We start from the raw sequence: 17,804 nt of genomic DNA, 5'->3' as shown, positions 1-17,804 counted from the left end.
AAGCCACCAGCAGCTGGCCCAGCCACCCAATCCCAACCACCCAAGAAAGGCCCACACAGTTGGAACTCCCACAATTTGGAATCTGCAACCCATTAATCAATAGAAACCACACCATGCCCAGACCTATGACCAGAACCATACCATGTGACACATGCACCTATGAAGTAGTACCGGTGCCCCACAAGACAAGTCAATCCAAAGTGATCACAAACAGTGCGGGACTGCCAGCCAAACACCACACAAGTGTCTGCAAACGCCCTTCACTTACCTGAACAGGGTACCCACCTGCCTTGAATATGATGCAACCCACCAAGAGACACACCAAGAGACACATTCCCCTAAATGCAATGACATGCATAGTAACAACAGAAAAAAACTGCACATCCATGCCAACACATGAATGGAGCATGAAAATGTGCTGAGACCACCCACTGCAGAAGGACCACAGGACCACAGGGTGCAAGAGGGTAACAGGAGGGTAACAGGACATAGATTGTGATCTGCCAATGAGTGCAGCGTAATTAACAGAGGGAGAGAGTGACAGTGAGGGAACGCCAAGTGGAAAACGCCAAGTGGAAAACACATCAACGAGTACACTGTCTAGATTGTAGATGGCCAAGGACATACACTACACCACAGTAGGTGCAGGCATAGCTAAGTTGACAGAAGGAGGAAGACAGTGACATGAGTACCACTTGAAAAACCATCCTGGCATGCTAGCATGCAAAGCACATATAAGGAAACTTCAACATGCAGCAAACACGGGAAACAATAATGCATGCTCAACATGCAAGACAGTGATCATGCTTACCTGCTGACTGGGTCAGCATGTCGTGAATCCCACATCACCTTCACTGGGTACTGTGCCTCCAAATAAGTGACAGGAGGGCCAGTGCCTGGTGGAGTGCATGCAGAGCATGGACGTCAAAGGGTGCAGGGTGTCTTCCTCGGGACAGCAGTCACCGCCTCATTACGGATTACTGAAACAGCATGGGACAAGACATTACAATCGGCAAAGTTAAGTACCATTCAAACCGCACACATATGTCAGGCTACACTGAGCCCATAGTTACCTGCACATGCCATCCTGTGCACCACCATGCAAACATGCAAGCTGACCTCACTCTGCATGCCTGCATGCCCACCACTGCACACGTCATGGCCTTGAGAGGGCAAATGCACAACTCAGGTAAGAAATAAATACCCCCAGTAAAGAATAAACCTGGAAAGGGCAACTAAAAAATAACATGCCAAGATCTGAGCCTGGGGCCTACAAAAGGGGCAGAAATAACAAAATAAATAAAAGATATCTATCATGGACCGGGGGCTCCACCCAGGAGTGGGCAGGGGTGAGATGCACATCAACGTCCACATGGGTGAACGTCCAATTAAATAAAAAGAAAGAAAATAAAAGCCCTGTGGGCTCATGGACTCACGGCTACAGTGAACCCGGAGGCATGTCTCTGCTGGTACCCCCATCCTGTGTTGAATCTGCAGATGGAAGTGGTACTGGAGGCTGACCATGCAGTGCCTTGGTCTGGTCCTCAATGGCAGCCGCCATGCATGACACTGATGAATGCATCAGCAGACTGAGGGCTGTGAGGTCATTATGCATAACCTCACGGGTTGCATGGAGTTCCTCCGAGATTGTCTGCCTCAATGCTAACACATCCTGGTGGAACGGTCTTCTGGTGGCTGCATGTTCCTCATGGATTGCAGCCCTGTGGACCAGTGGGAGAGAGGGGTGATCTCTAAATATTCTGTATCGTCTTTTTATAAATATCAACCAACAATTCTTGTCATTTGTTAAATGAATTAAATTTAATTATATCAAACACATTATAAAATACATTAAAAATACATTTTTACATTCATTACCAATGCCCTATATTCATTCCAGGATTGGTTACAAGACAGACACCAAAGCTCACCTTTCCAATCTTCTACTATTCATTCACTTTCATTCTCCATTATAGTCATACTCCTCATTTCATCTTACTCTAACCACTTTTGTTTAGATGCTACTATTGCACTGTGATAATTGTTGAAGGGGTTCTGATCTATTGCTCAATAAACCAATCTATGTGGATTTTAGTCCCACAAAGTTTAAACGTCTACACATGTTTCGTTTGTCTCTGGACCTCTATTCGGTCCCTTGATGCAGCAACCTTCTTCAGGACGAAAAAGACAACAACCCATCTATGTCCTGTCCCTTTTGGTAGAGTGAGCCAGGATCCCTAGAAAAAATAATTAAAAAACAATCTCAGTGTCTATGTCATCCCTCTCATCATTTCATTATTAAATTAATGTAGTCATGATCTTGCTCACCTCCACTTTTTGCTTGGCGAAGGTGGTTCAGATATAAGGATCAATCCACATTTCGACATAGGTCCTAATGCCCTAAGATGGTCCAACCTGTAGAGTCAAGATACCGATATTATAATTACCAACAGGACATCTTGATCGAAAAAGTTACCCATCAGTGGTAAAATTTGTATTTTTATTTTTGTATATTTACTTACATCGACATTTATGATAATCTATATTCAATTTGTAGCCTCTGTTATCATGTATAACTCACACTGGAAGTTTACTTATGTTTTCGCAGGTTAGTATTTGTTGTTTTCGATCCTTGATGGATCGCGTCCATGGCCCTATGGAAAGATCCAACAGTGTCAGGTCAATAACCTATGTTCAGTGTCCTCATTGCTAATTCTGTATAACTTCTCTTAGGTAGTGCCCAACCAATCTATCTCGCTCGTTACATAGCGTTGAGTAAAGAACCCTTAACCCGATTTGGGATATATTTCAACTGTATTTCTCAGCGTGTTGTCAAGCGGTTATTGCGCGTGTTTACAAGTAACGTTTTCCTTTACAGTTCCGGCATTTATATTCTTTCTTTTTTTGTACCTCAGTCTATTTTGTTTATCGTTTGGATTGTCCGGGGCTCCACCCCTTCGACTCGCTTTTTGTTGGATATTGTATTCTAGACAGATTTTACAGTGGTCTTCCATATGCCTCTATTTCATTTGTTACCAATCATTTAGACAAGACTTGTATTCCTATCTACATGTATGTAGGAGATCACCTGAAATCTCCTTTCCTCTGTGGTTAACGCTCATTCCTTCTTTCCTCTCCCAGTGGCTGAGTTTGACACCCACACTTCCGGATTGATGTATTCATTAGCCCTAACATGGACATAGAGAGGGGACTGCTTAGTATGACGCCTCTATCGTAGGCTTGGTCTGTTCAGAACCACAGATATGGTAATAGAAAGAGGACTACGTGTATTCTCTCCAGCCTTATGTGTCCCTTCTGCGTCATTCTACTCCCGGATTGTCGTATTTACTAGTCCTCCTATGGACATAGAGAGGGAACTAGTTGGAACTTTGCCTCTATCATCAGCTCAACTATAGTCATAGAAAGAGGACTAAATGTGCTCTCTCTGGCCTCATGTGTCCCTTGTGTGTCGATCTCCATTACAGTCAATGCCATAAGTTCACTCTAATTAATTCATTACCTACAATAAGATTGTGAAAATCACAATGCATTCTTTCAATCTTCCACCTTCATTGCGCAACCGCAATTGAATGTGAATCGTATGATAGTATTCGCACGTCCTGTTTCGGTTTAATATCTTTCACTGACGGGCCTGATAAGGTGTGAAAATTCTCCAAATCCTGATGTTTACTAAAACTGTTTATGTGTATGAAATCAAATAATACCGCTCAACTAAGTACCATGCCAACACTATGCTGCACTCTCGGCACGGTCGCACCTGGCCACCCTGTGTCCTTCGGGGCCAGTTATCTGCTCACCCTGCTACCCTCTTGCACTGCCTCCTTGCCACTCCTTGCACATACAGCCCCCCATTCTTCTTCTGCAGTTATCAGATACACCCTATCTGACTAACCTTGCACTTTGCCACTGACAGTCTGCACTACCATTGTTCTTGATCTTATCTTGCAAATAGGATTGGGCAGTTACCCTTTTCTCTCTCCTCCCAGCAACCGCCCATCTCTAAGGATTGGTTTAGGAGTCTGGGCCAGACATACAGCAAATCTCATGTGTAATCGCCATTTGTTTTCATGTCAAATTCTTACCATACATTAATTATGTACCCGCAACTTTGTTATTTACTAGTAACTTCCTTAATATATATATTTGCCAATTCAGCTAACCATGGGGAATTTAATAAAATAGCAGGGTCTGCACCATGTTCCAAAAGGCATTACAGTTAGGAACATGTAATGTATTATCCATATTCCAAATTTTACTCCACCGATTCACCAACTCTCAAATTTGGAACATTTCCAGATCACCCAGAAACCAATTTTAGATGGCCATTACAGTTCCTGAGTCAAGATGGATGAATTTATATCATCAAAATCACCTGGGAATTACCTAAACAATGAAACATACATGTAATCAGTATGATTTATGGTTGCTGAGAAAAGGCCTAAGTTATAATAGTTCTTTTAAATTAATAGTAAATCTTCATGTTGGACCCATGGTAGCTCGCCTGCAGGCCATTTGTTCTCACTGGGCCAGTTTTTTATATTAGTCTCTTTGAAGTTGGTCGTCTGAAGTTGAGTTCAGCTCGTAAATACCTGGGATGCTCCAGCTAGAACATTTGGCCTTCTCAGAACTGTCCTATCAATGACAGCAAGTCTAGAGAAAGTGTGTTTTCAACAACTCTTAGCAGCCACAATTTACTGCAGTTGTAAACAACTGAGGGATGTAAAAGCCAGGTTTACAGTTGGGGTGTTCTTTGAGAAGTTTGCCCGGAGCCCCACCCTTTCTTCTTGGCTGAAATGGAAGTCATGGATTGCAATTTCCAACCTTAGCCTTTATTCTTTGCATTCAGTGTGTTTTACTGCTCAGGGTTCTCTTTGCTTTTGCACTGAAAATGCAGGGCTGTTTCTTTCAATCATTAATAAAATATATGTTTTACTATTTGCTGTTCATTTTTCTTCTGAAAAGTGGGTCTGAGTTGTCACAGTGTACCCCTTTTGCTGGGTGACAGTTTCATTGAAAAATTATGGATTTATTTCTCAGAACACGATGTGGTGTGCTTTTCCAATCTGCACTCGGATTACATTTTTGTTTTTGCTTTCCCTGGATTTCCCTTGCAGAAAGACACCCGGATAGTTTGCCTAAATAGGCTGCCAGGAACTTTTCATGGCAACCAAGCAGGATTTCTTTCCAGATGTTCGCCTGTATTTTGCATGTGATGCATAACATACATTACTTTTTGTCAACACACACACCATCTCTTTTCTCCGACATCTTTATGTTGGCAGGGGAAACTTTTTCTCGTGACTTCCTTTAACTTGCAAACATATATGCAAAGCTGTTTTTGTGTCAGTTTTTAAACATCTTTTTTTTCATGTGAAAGGGACCTTTGAATTTCTTCTTCCTTTGTGAATTACAATTCTGCTTTTCCTTTGGTAATGACAGGTGGGCCTTTTTCACATGGCCCTTCAGTTCCGTTTGGGGCCTTTGATTGCACCGCACACGGGGTGTGAAGGTCCTGGTGATTTAATTTGAATGAATTACATGTTCTATCAGATACATTCTGTAAAATGAAAGATAATGCACTACGTTAGACTAAAACACAAGACTGCTTATATTCTCAAGACACAACACCCTAAATGTAACAATGGACTATATATTTTTGGAGACAGTTTGGAGCAACTGAGATGCATGCAGATGAAATGCAGGTTGAAAACTGATCACAATTGTTTCGTGTATGTCTTTAGTATCTATGTCCCTGCTGCGACATTACTGGAGGGGGAATACACCATTTTCTCTAACAACAGTTTTTTTTCATGTTTTGGTTTCTGTCGGCTGAGGGAGAGGAAACATTGTATTTATTGTTGTATGTAGTCCCCTCATGTGTCCATTCTACTCTCCTTACAAAACTGGTCTATATGGGTGGCTAAAGAGAGCGAGGGGTCAGAAACAGACTATGGCTCATTTCGAGTCTTGCAGTAGCCGTGCCAGTAAAACCGTCAGACTCCCGCCGGCCTCCTAGTGAATTACCGGTGCCGGACTTGCCAGAATTACCAGGGCATTACAGCCCTGGAGGTCTGGTCGATCCGGCAGCAGCAATTCCTTAAATCCCCATTCCCATGAAGTCCCATTGGATTCCATGGGAATGCGGATCGCAGAAACACTGGCACCATGTCATAATGGTGCCGGTGTTTCCATGCATTTGTGCGGGCGGGTGCCATTCCGTCTGCCAGATCAGACCTGGTGGGTGGGACGGCACCCACCCGCAGAACTCTTACTACGGTTCTACTGACACCTTTAATTCCGGACCGGCAAACTTGTAATGAGGACCTATAACTCTAGATTAGTAGCTTTCAACCATGGGTTGTAATCCACCTGAGAGTTCTGAAAGACAGCAATGACATCCCAAGCTGCACTCTCACTGTCACTCAGAAAACTTGAAAGCTCCAAATCTGAATAGGACTAAAGACAGACACAGTGGGCCGGATTCACAACGTGTTTTTAAATTGGAAAATTTCATTGAAAGCGTTTTGGGAATTTGGCGCAGGAAGGCATAATGACTGCTTTTCGAAAATGTGTTGTGTGGAATGCCGACACATATTGTGGAATTAATTAAGTTAATACATATGAGTCGTTTAGCAAACTGAATAGCGTCTAGATCATTGGTTTTCAAATTGTGGGGCTGTTCCTCAAAGGGGGCCGAAGGATGGGGTCGTGGGCAGGGGGCGGAAGCAAGGCTCTACAAAACGGCAGGGACGTCATTTCACCAAAATGCCTGGGGTAGCGGAAGTGACATCACACAACCCTTGACCCCCTGATGACATCACAGGAAGTGATGTCATTTGAACCCACCCCAAAGTGATATCGCGGGAAGCGATGGAACACAACTTTTCACCCATTGACAAAACAGGAAGTGACATTACATAGCATTGCACACTACGCAAAATATAGTTACGATATCACTATAATGTGATGTAAATTTCATGCACGAATGGATCGCCATATTGTAAGAGGATTCAATTCAACACTACAGCTAAGTCAATGCCTAGTCTGGGATACTGAATGGAAACCCTTATGGAAATATCTTTATGTCCAGTTCATGCGTTCTGGATGACTACCCCTATATAACACCCCCCTCTTGGAAGTTTTCCCTGACCCCACTGAGCCAAGGAGTAGTTCTGTTTTGCAAGTTTAAAGGTTTATTTGATAATTTAAACAATATATATATATATATCACGCTTTATAATAAATTAATAATTGAATATCACACTGAATCTGAGCAGTAATCAATAATGGATAGTCTGGCACTAGCACACTTGTGGATAGGAACAGAAGAATAAGGTGGTAGAGAATACTTTATATAAGTTCAGATGGATGTAATGTTGAATGAAAAATGCAATACAGAAAATACTCAATATGATTTCAACAAAACAATGTAATCACTTTTCGCTGGCAATTCACCCCCCTTTATGCAATGCAAGGAAATGGAAGGAAAGCACACAGTTCTCAGAAATGCAATCAAATGTAATTCAGTTCACCCCAGCAAGCTTAGACTACAGAAGTTGGAAACACAGGCCCAAAATGCTTTTATATGTGCTGGCAATGAAGTGAAAAATATGCTAAAATGCTTTTAATTCCCTCTAGAGGTTCAGGGTGAGTGGTATCTAGTTAATATTAGTCCAGGCTCACTCTAGCAATGATACAGGGATGGTTCTTAAGAGGCAAACGAATTTTTAGCAAGGAAAGCAAAGAATCTTCTGTTTTCACACGTGGAGAAATTTGCAAATCGCGGCAAAATTCGCGAGTGCGTTTTTCGCGATTACAGAGGAACACTAGCACTATTGTTTTGGGGTCCTAAAACAGCCTAGGATCTCAGCTTCCAGATGAAAGTTACTGCAAGTCTCTAGGACAAACGGTCACGGAGATATGAGCGATATGGTAAAGGTCGTTTTTCAGATTTGAAATTTTAAAGTTCAAAAAGACAAGTGACAGCTAGCAACTAGAAAATGACAGGTGACAGTTAGGAGGCAGTTCTACTTAGATTAAAATAGATTTAATTATATTATTTTAACTAAGAGATTGGTTCTACACAGTTCTGCTAGGTACTCACAATATATTTTTGAAATAAATGGGCCTCGCCACGGATCTGGTCAGGTTTTAGACTGGACTCTGGTCTGGTCTCGGCACTTCACAGTGATCTGGGTCAGCTCTCTGGTTCTGCTAACAATGGTATGGGGGTCCGGATACAGCGGTCTGGGTCAGCTCTGCTCTGCCTCTGGTTTTGGATACTGCTCTGCTTTCTCTGGACCCAGCGCTGATCTGCACGCTGTTAGGTTTGCTGGATGCTGAGGCCCACTGAGAAGAGTTCTCAGTTTGTGGGTTTAGGCCCTTGCTTTGAGTTCTGAATCAAGTTCTTTGGAATTTTAAAGTCTAAGTGTTGAATCTAGTATCTTCTGGATGTTGTGTGGTCCGGCAGAGCGCGTTGCAGCAAATGGAACTGAATGTCCCTATCTGTCCTGACTGTCTGCTTTTATGTGCTTTGAAAATGGGTGTGTGTGCAGCATCTCTAGGCTCTACCCTTCTCCACTTGTCATTGGCCACTTCAACCTCTTCCACTTGTTTGGGGGAATGAAATGAAGTGTCATCATGATGAGGTCTGTTTATGGTACAGAGAACCCACCCCTGTCAAATTACACACAATCTATATTTTGACCCAAAAGACATATTTGCACAGGTACACATTTGTTTAAAATTACATGCACCCATCACATATCACAGGAGGTATACCCTGTCCAAATCTGCTCTTCCTGGGAGCTTGCATTCAGAAATGGCGACATTTGCACTTTTTAACTGATTTCGCAATATCGGACATTACCCCAAATTTACACACATGTGCGCAAGGAGTATGGACATTAATTGATGAAGTGTCAGATTTTTAAAATGCATACATTTTAAGTAATATCCTCTTAACTGCTAGTTTGCCCCGAGATCATGCCACCGGTTCTAAAAACCTCTTAAAATGTGGGGGGAAAAATCACAAGAATTATGGTATCATTTAAATAATTTTCACAAGTCCGCTCTATGAGTTATTCATCTTTTTCTAAAACTATATTCTGGCTACAGGGGTGTGGTTTCCCCCCAGCACAAGGTTGAATTTCTGGTTTTTCCAGTTCTGCCAAGCCAGCTTGCTCTCACAGGCAGTGCTCCTCCCCTTTTATTCCAGGAGGAAGCCACTTTTTACGGCCCCCATAATAAAACATTTGCCTGAGTCAGGACAGGGCTTTGTTCAATTTCCTGCAGAGCCCAGGTAATTCAATCAGGGAAGTGTCATATCCCTTTTGGTGGGAGTAGCAAAAGGCAGATAGGCCTGGGAACACAGCTGTTGTGCAAGTCTCAACTCCTGTCGGGGGTAGCTGGTGGGCAGAATTCAGGTCCTTAAGCCAGGCCCCAGCTAATGTCACTTTTGTTCCCCAGTTTTCTGCATTCAAATAAAATTAACCATTTTTACATATGCAGCTAGAATGCTGATTCTAAGTTTAAAACTATGACATTTAACAATTGCAACCTATGTGACACTCAAAAGTAGGTCACTCCTTTCTTTTAAACATTTAGGTTTTTAGTGTCTTTCAGTCCAAATTTACTTAAACTGCTGAAATCCACAGCTCAGCCAGTCTTGTTATAAACCTTCAAGTCACTTCAGAATATAACTTTAGATTGTATCCACCTCTCAGTAAGTCTTTCTTTGGCTTGCCTTGGGTTCATTTATTCAGTTTTAAACAAAATCTGGTGGTTTTAAAATGCCGGCTTTCTGTTAGTGGTGAGTACTGGTACTGCACCCCTTTTTGGGATTTAAGAAAATGAATTCCCCACAATTCTAGGTTGCTTTTGGCAGTCAGCATTGCCATTCCCAATGGTTTCAGACTACTGTGTGGGTAGTCCAATGGTGGTTTTAGGCAGTGCCCTTCTCTGCCCATAACATCGGCAAAATGGGTGGCTGCCTATTCTTCATGCACTTCCCTGGGCATTTTCTGGGAAGCTCTGGCCATCATGATGTTTTCAATGCCAGTACTGCACAGTTTTTGAGGTAGGACTTGGATGCATGGGTAAAAACATCCCACAAGCCCCCCTCTTGCGATTGCCATTCTGTTTCAATGATGGAACTCGCAAGACCTGGGATGTTTCCTCATCTTCTTCCAATAGATTGCACAGTTCAGCATCTTTTCCTCCATCCGGTACTGATCGATCGGTTCTCCTCGCCGGTCCAGATGGGAATATTGGGCGGTACCCCGGGCCCCTCGCATCTCTGCTCCCGGTCTCCAGATCGTCCTCCTTGGCCCGTCTCCAGGTTTTCTTTCTCCTAGGACGACAAAGGAAGAGCGGCAATACCTATTCATAGACATTTTTCCCCCACCATTGATATAGTGGGGTGGCATATAAATTTATAGTCAAAACATATGAACATGCACATTCTTTTTGCATTCAAAAACGAAAACACCCACATTGAGAAACTCAGAATTTGATAGGCGATATGTAGGATATTTTAAGTTAGAACTGAATTAATCTGAGACAGTACCCTCTAGGATTCCAGAGGATTCCTCCAGTTGTTGCAGAGTGTGCCTGGGATGGCAACACTTCAACTGGTTTATGTGGACCCACTTGTCTTCCCCCTCTGCCAAACCGCCTTTGGGGATGCGGATCTTGTAGGCCACAGGGGAGATTTTGTCTATAATCTCAAAGGGTCCCTTCCATGTAGGCAAGAATTTTCGTTTTTTGGCCTGGTTCCTTTGGAAATTGTATAGATAGACCCGGTCCCCCACCTGATATTCCTTCCTGGAAGTCTTCAGGTCATAGTGGGTCTTCATGCTATCAGCTGATCTTTCTAGATTCCGCTGAGCATAAGCAAAAGCATGTTGAAGGTGTTTCCTTAAATTCTCCACATACTCATGAGTTGTGGAGGCATTTATCAGTGTCTGCTCTTGGGTCCTGTAGAGCAAATGCTGAGGAAGCACCATCTTGCGCCCAGTCATCAACTCAAATGGTGACATTTTGGTTGCAGATGAAGGGGTAGATCTGATGGCCATTAGGACCAGAGGTAATCGGATATCCCAACTTGGCCCAGAATCTGCCACAAACTTCTTTAATATGCTCACAATGGTTCGGTCATATCTCTCTACTGCCCCAGAAGAAGCTGGCCGGTAAGCAATATGCAACTTCCTTTTGACCCCCAGTATCTACCACATCTTTGTCATTACTTCACTGGTGAAGTGGCTACCCCTGTCTGACTCAATCCTTTGAGGTAGACCGAAACGGGAAAAGATGTGGTTAATCATCAGGGCAGCTGCGGTTTCTGCCTTGCAATTTGGGGCTGGGAGACATTCCACCCACTTGGTAAACAAGCATGTCACAGTCAACATGTACTTATTGCCCCTAGCAGAGCGAATCATGGGGCCTACAAAGTCAATTTGCAAATCTGACCATGGCAGTGTCATCCCCCTCTTTTGGAGAGGCGCACGGTGCGTGAGGGATGATGGCTGAAATTGTGCACACACAAGACACCCCTTCAAGTATTGGTCGAGGTCCTGCCCCATGTGTGGCCAGTATGCAACCTCTCTTAAGATTTCCAATGTTGTGTGAAACCCCCGATGACCGGCGGTGGCCGCATCATGGGCGTGACTTAACATCAGGCTTCGGAATGAGGTAGGAACCACCCACTGATCGTGGCCAGCTTTGGATTTCCTTACCAGCAAACCGTCTTGGATCCGGAACATTTTTGGACATTTCATCAACACCCTTAGGTCCTCTTTCCCAATGTAATCGGTATCCGTCAGGGGAAAGTTCTCAGGGTGCTCAAGGTGCTGGTAAAATTTACCAATTATTGGATCCCCCTTCTGAGCGGTAATCAAATCAGCATCAGGGGTCTCCTTACTCCATTGTGCAATTGAAAGGTCGTTGTGAGCATTTGACTGGGACCTAGTGATAGCAGTGACCTGGATTTCCCCCAACAGGGACTCAATCTCAATTAGATCCCCTTGGATGGCCCCGGTTTTGGCCAGCTGATCAGCTGGATTTCCAGTTTTGTCTGGTCCCTCTACTTTGGAATGACCCTTGATCTTTTTCCAATAGATGGTCATCTCATTCGAGGTGACCAGATCATCAATGTTTTGGATCAACTTCCCATGTTTCAAGGGTTTGTTGTTAGCACATAACATGCCTCTGGTTTTCCAATTAACCAGGTGCTCCACGACCCTGTTCCGTACATAATCCGAATCTGTGATTATGACCAGTTCGCGGAGTTGATGCTGGACAGCAGTGAGGATGGCCTGATGCACAGCCATCAATTCTGCCACCTGACTACTTCGGGGACCAATTTTGTATCCAGCGGAGGGTTCTGGGGACTCATTCACCCATGCATTCCCTACGCCGGCCACCAGTTCTTTCTCCCCGTCGTTGTCAACATGGTAAGAGCATCCATCCACATAGACAGTGGGCATTCCCTCACACTTGTCTTCTTCAAAGACTTTGTGTGGGGAATTAAGGTATGCCTCTGTGTTGTCCTTGATTTTTAGACTTTCGTCCTCGAGACAGTTTTCTCTGGCACAATCATGCAAGTCAGCCAGACCTTGCGCGAGGGGACTCTTCTTGTTTTGGCCATATCTGACCTCCACAGGAAAGCCTTGCATTGACAGAATCCAGGAAGTAATTCGGGAATTACTCACATTTCCGGCCCGGATTCTATCACTTTGGAGATATTGCAAAGGCTGGTGTGGAGTCTCCACTATGATGTGTTCCCCATGGATAAACGGGCGGTAATTCTTCAATGCCCACACCGTTGCCAGGAGTGCCTTCTCACAATCGTTGAATTTTTCCTCCACAGAGGATAAAGTTTTGCTCGCATAGGAGATTACTTTATTGACCTTGTCATGCTTTTGGTATAATACTGCCGTCAAGCACGTATTAGAGAACCCCGTCTCCAGGAAGAACTCCTTGTTTCTGACAGGGTAAGCTAGGCAGGGCGCTTGTGAGAGGCTTCTTTTGAGTTGTCTTACTGCCTCGGCTTGTTCTGGACCCCATTCCCACTTGACCCCCCCCTTCAGGAGATGAATCAAGGGTCTGGTGATCTCTGCGTAGCCCTCAATGAACTTTCTGCTGTAATTAGTCAGTCCAAGGAGGCTCCTTAGTTCCCGCAGAGTTGTGGGGTCTTTCAGTTTCTGAAGTGCTTCCACTTTCTTTTCCTGGGGACAGAGACCCTGAGGAGTAATCTCATGCCCCAAGAAATTAACACAGGTTCTACACCACTGTGCTTTCTTGAAAGGAAAGTTTTGCTCCGGCGGCCCTCAACTGCGTCAGAACATAACGGATCTCCGCTATGTGTTCCCCCACAGATGAACTTTTGATGAGGACATCATCTACATAAGCCAGGTTACCCCTCGCACCCAGGTCGGGCATGGCCTTATGTAGGAAAATGTTGAATTCATTGCCGGAGTTAAGGTATCCGAAGGGAGTCCGGGTCCATGTGTATTGCTGGCCCCCAAAGGTAAAAGCCAGCTTGTATTGGTCCTCCCTACTGACAGGCACAGTCCAGTATCCATTGGTCAGGTCTATTGCAGTGAATACCTGTGACCCCTGGATCTGGGCCAGCCCTTGGTCAATGTAGGGCAGAGGCCATTGGGAAGTATGGACCCGTTTGTTGAGCTCCCTGAGGTCGGCGCAGAGTCTCCACTGGCCGTTTGGCTTCAATATTCCCAGCACCGGATTATTGAAGGTGCTGTGGACTGGGCGGATTATTCCCCGGGACTCCAGGTTCTTAATTATTTCAGTAAGGGACTCCATGGATGCGAGAGGCAAGCGATATTGCTTCACAAACACAGGAGTCATGCCAGGGTCCGTGGGGATTGTTGTTGTGTGGATGTCAGTGCGACCACAGTCATATGAGTCTACCGCAAAGAGATCTTGGAAATCCAAGAAAAATTGTTTCAACTTTTGCTTCTGTTCCAGAGTCACACAGGCGTCAGCTAGGTTGACTCTCTCTTCCACCATCTGCCTGAAGCCTGGAAAGAATTCTGGTTTGGCTATTTCAGCGGCCTCCTCCAGCTGGGTGGATAGGTCCCTGGTCAGAGTGCTGATTTGGACTGGGGGCTTCAGGTGGGAAAGGCAGCCCTCATGGACTTGGAAAATCACCTCATCCATCCTGAAGTCACAAGTCACATCTTCCTTACCATAGGGGCAAGAAGTGTACACCAGGAAGTTCCCCCCATGCCGGGTAATAATCCTGTCTGGTGTTGTATTGTCGTCACTGTCACTGTCAAAGCAGTCCTTGGGGATTGGCCCTAACAGTTCATTACCTAAATCTATGGAAAAATGTCGGTCATCAACCGCCATTCCAATAATGGTGCCTGCGGCTAGAGTAATACTCTTTAAGTCGCTGTTATCCACCTCTATTGGAATGGTGTCATGTTCTATGTTGACTAATGGTGTTGGGTTTACCCCTAACCCTTGCTGTTGGAGAGAAGTGTTTAGATGTATGTAAGCATCAGGGTTTTGCAAATATTGTCCTCTTTTAACTTTCACTTCCAGGGAGAATTGTCGGGTCCTTTCTGGGATGGTGACTTCCTCTTTGATCTGAATTTCAACTGCATAAGGTAGCAATTGAGCTGACCTAAATGCTTTTTCTGGATCCTCAAAGCCCATGGGATTATCGGCTAATCGGGACCAAGCTTTGAAGTTTATTAGGTCCAAACTAATGGCAAAGCGATTGAGAATGTCACTGCCTAAGTAAAAGGTGGCAGTGACGTCTCGCACGACCCAACAATTATGAACTATGCTCTTGTTGCCAATGGAGATTTTGAGCATACACCTGCTTGGCAGGAGATGTTTGGAATTGGGTGCTTCCAGGTCCATTTCCCATTTGTCTATCAGTTTGAATGTGGGAATGGCTGGATCTTTTGGGAGTTGGCGGAACATGGCTTCGCTGATGAAGCTCTTACCGTTGTTCACACACACTCGAGCGAGAACAGAGTCCTTCCCACCATTTAACTGAACAGGGATGAACAACTGCTCTCCAATTTGCTGAATATCAGCCAGGCTCTGAGCTGATTTCACATCTTTCTGGACTATAGGAGTGGGAGTTTCTGATTGTGGATTAGTAAAGAATTTCAGGGTGTTTCCTTCCAGCGTGGAGTACCACCTTAAACTGGAAGGAAGGTTGATTTTCAGAAATAGAGAGGACCCCCCATCACCAGTCTGTTGTCCTACTGCTATTACTGTCACATCTGGAATTTGGTTGTTCTGGAAGTGAAATTCTACTTGGTCAGGTTTTTGTTCAACCATGTGGCAGGTACCGTTTAAACTAACATGGTTGACACTCTGTTTTAATTTTATTGGTCGGCTAGTCTGGGTCCAGAGGACCTTGTTTACACAATCTATTAGGGGTGACAATCTTCTCAGGAGGTCATTCCCCAGTAAAGAAGGGGTGCCCTCTGGAGTCACTACTATGACCGGGTGTTTCACCTTGTGTCGCCCGATCTTAATGTCCAAGACTGCAGTCCCCTCAACGGGAATTTCCTTCCCGTCAAAGTTCTGCAGTTGTCCAGGAAGAGGGGTGAGAGGAATTTGGTAATTCCCTCCCCTTCCTGCATTCAGTTCGTCAAAGGCCCTTCTGGATAGAAGGGTAGCTTGAGATCCAGTGTCCACCAGTGCCAAAATTGTACCCTGCCCCTGTACTTGTACCGGGGCATAATATCTTCCCTCCTTCTCCTCAAGGGGGCACAGATAATGCACATTTTTGGACAACTGGTGGGCTAACTTTCTGGTTTTGGACATCGCTAGCGAAGAGATTTGGGCAGAATTCTGTGGAGAGCCTTGGGAATCCGAAAGAAAAAGTTGGCAACTGGAGATCAGAGCCATTGTGGGTTCCCCTGGCTCCGGTTCTGGGCCGCCCCCCCCTTTTTGGAGGCAGTCATCAGGATGGGTTTGAACCAGGGGATTTTCTTGCTGTTGGTTCTGGGATGAGATGGTGGGCGGCGGTAGCTCAGTCTCCACATCTCCCCAGTCTGGATTTACATCCCTAGGGACCCATTTTTCTTTGGGAGGAGTTCCCCCCTCTCTGAAGGAGAAGATCCTTTTCCCAGGATCCTCTGAGGATCCCTCTCCCTCAAATTGGAAAATCTGTACCTCCTCCTCAAACTGAGTCTGTTTGGGTCTTTTGTTTCTCCTACCCCCCCTCTGCTCCTTAGGAGGCAGACTTTCAGGGGCAAGAGATTTTGTTTCCGGTTCCTGGGTTTCCAGGGGCTGTTTACAAGTGAGGAAGGAAGCTGCCTCCAAGGCTTTACACCCCCCTTCCCTTTGTGCCTCCTCCCTGGGAACCGGTGTGTTATCGGGCTGCTGCCCGCGTCATTGTTCTGGAGTACCAGGTCCAGAGTTTGGGGCATTCTGTGCCGGCATGTCCATCTGAGGGTTCTGCTGTGCCCTCAGTATTTGACCCAGATCCCGTGCCATATTTTGGACCTGGCGCTCTAACTGGGAAACCCTCTCAGGCTGATACGGGGCTCTATTTTCTCCCCTGGGCTGATCCCGGGAAGGGTAGCTATCCCTTCTTTGGTAGTACCCCTGGTTGGGAAGATTTGGATACCCCTCCACCCTTGGCCTCCCCTCTCCCGGATTCGGTTGTCTAGGCTCAGGGAATTGGGGAAAGAAGGGTGGAGGATTTTGGGGCTGGAAATTTGGTGGATACCTGGGGAAAAAGTTCTGCCCAGGATTTGGAGAATTTCTGCCCTCCTGTGGGAAGTTAGGAGGGAGGTTCCCTGGGTTAGGTGCTTGGCTGGAACCCCCCCCTTGGGCTGGAGGAGTCCACACATAACCCAGGATGGGTCTGTTTCCCTTGTAACAGGGGCTTACATAATCAGGAGAGCGAGGGACCCCATTTGTGGGGCTGCCTCCCTGGCTCCCTGTCTGTGACTGGCCCGAGGACCTTCTGGGCCTAGCATTATTAGGTGCAGGTAGGTTTTTAGGCCCCCCCATCTCCAAATCTAAGACGGGGGTGACATTTACTTCTGCCACCTTGGCAGCAGCAGGGGTGCTGTTGGTTTTGGGGTTTTTAGGCTGGTTTTTGTTTTCCACCGGTTTCTGCACCTCGTAGATGCGGATGGCTTGTTCAATGACCCATTCTAAAGATCTTTTCTCATAAAAATCTCTCACGAGCTGGGTCATCATGTATTTGGGCAAGGCATGGAAAAACGTATTAATAAATTCTCTGCTATCCGTGCGCACCCTTCTGGTGGTCTGCGCAAAGGCACGCTTTAACTCCTGCACAAATTCTTGTGGGGCCTGATCCTCCCCACATTGTAAATTGTAGGCTGCCTTGCGAGCCTCTTGAGGATTTCTATGAGTAGAAAAATGTTTCAAGATGGCCGCCTTATAGGTGGACCATCTTAAATGATTTTGGTCTTCCAGCCCCGCAAAGAAACTGGAGTATTCCGGGGAGAAGGTCCACTTTACATATTGAATACAGCTTTGGCTGTCTTTCAAATGGAAAGTCTCCATCATTTGCTCAAACAACTCTAAGTGCTCCCAAACAGAATACTTGGCGTTCTTATGATAAGGCGTGATGACGCTCCTGATTACCTTAATCTGCTTTAAGGGGTCCTTAAGCAAGGCCCTTTTTGTCTTATTGGCCCTTTTGGTCCGGGTAACCCTGGTCCATTCATCTTCTGACTCAGAGGCACTGCTCCCAGAGGTTCCTGTCTGATCTTCCAGGCTTTCCCGGATTCTGCGAGCCTGGGAATGGCTGGCAG

This window comes from Ambystoma mexicanum, chromosome 3q (genome assembly GCF_040938575.1).
Source record: "Ambystoma mexicanum isolate Mex_15411 chromosome 3q, UKY_AmexF1_1, whole genome shotgun sequence".
Lineage (NCBI taxonomy): Eukaryota > Metazoa > Chordata > Amphibia > Caudata > Ambystomatidae > Ambystoma > Ambystoma mexicanum.
The sequence above is the reverse complement of the archived record's forward strand: the minus strand, read 5'-3'. Positions refer to the sequence as shown.